Source organism: Dipteris shenzhenensis, chromosome 25, assembly GCF_047967505.1.
Source record: "Dipteris shenzhenensis isolate YYH24624 ecotype China chromosome 25, Dip_SZ_1.0, whole genome shotgun sequence".
Classification (NCBI taxonomy): Eukaryota; Viridiplantae; Streptophyta; class Polypodiopsida; order Gleicheniales; family Dipteridaceae; genus Dipteris; species Dipteris shenzhenensis.
The window spans coordinates 9505826-9506604 of record NC_141620.1 but is presented as its reverse complement, the minus strand read 5'-3'; positions in this window follow the sequence as shown (position 1 = coordinate 9506604).

The window sequence follows — 779 nt, the reverse complement described above, 5'->3', positions numbered from 1 at the left end:
CACACACACACCGTCTCGCTCTCTCTCTCTTTTGTTTTCGACACATGCAATGAAATAGTCATTCATTTTTGTTATGTGCTAGAGGAGCATGGGATGAGGCAAGGAAGGGAAGGCAATAGATAGAAGATAGATGCTCAAGGGCACTCTATAACTGTACATCTCTCTCTCTCTCTCTCTCTCTCTCTCTCTGTCTCATAGAAATACGTAATGACATACACCCCCACGTATAAATTAAGCTAATGCCTTACACCTTTATCCCCCCTTCCCATTTCTTTTATATTTGATTTAATCCATATTCTTTTATTTTCGACGCATGCAATGAAATAGTCGTTGAACTGAATCACACTCCCTCACCTGTATGTCTACACTTTGCATGCCTTTGCCCCCTCGAGATTTGCACTTGATTTGTGTTGTGGTTAGAGAGAGAGTTTCAATCGAAGGATCCACGGAATTCATCTATCTTCTATCTTCCATTTCTATCTTCTATCTTCCATTTCTATCTTCTCTATCTTCTATCTTCCATTTCTATCTTCTCCTCCTTAATAGAATAGATAGATAAGGAGGGAGGATGGAGATCTCTGACCTTGCTGGGCTCCCTTTGCTGCAGACCGTAGTAGCAAGCTGCAAAGGCAAGGAGTAGGTAGAGGGTAGGGCACTGAGAGAAGGAGGGTGGTGGAGCTGAAGGAGCTGAAGGAGACGAAGCGTGGTGGAGGGTGGTGGAGCTGAAGGAGCTGAAGGAGACGAAGCGTGGTGGAGGGTGGTGGAGGTGCAGGAGATGG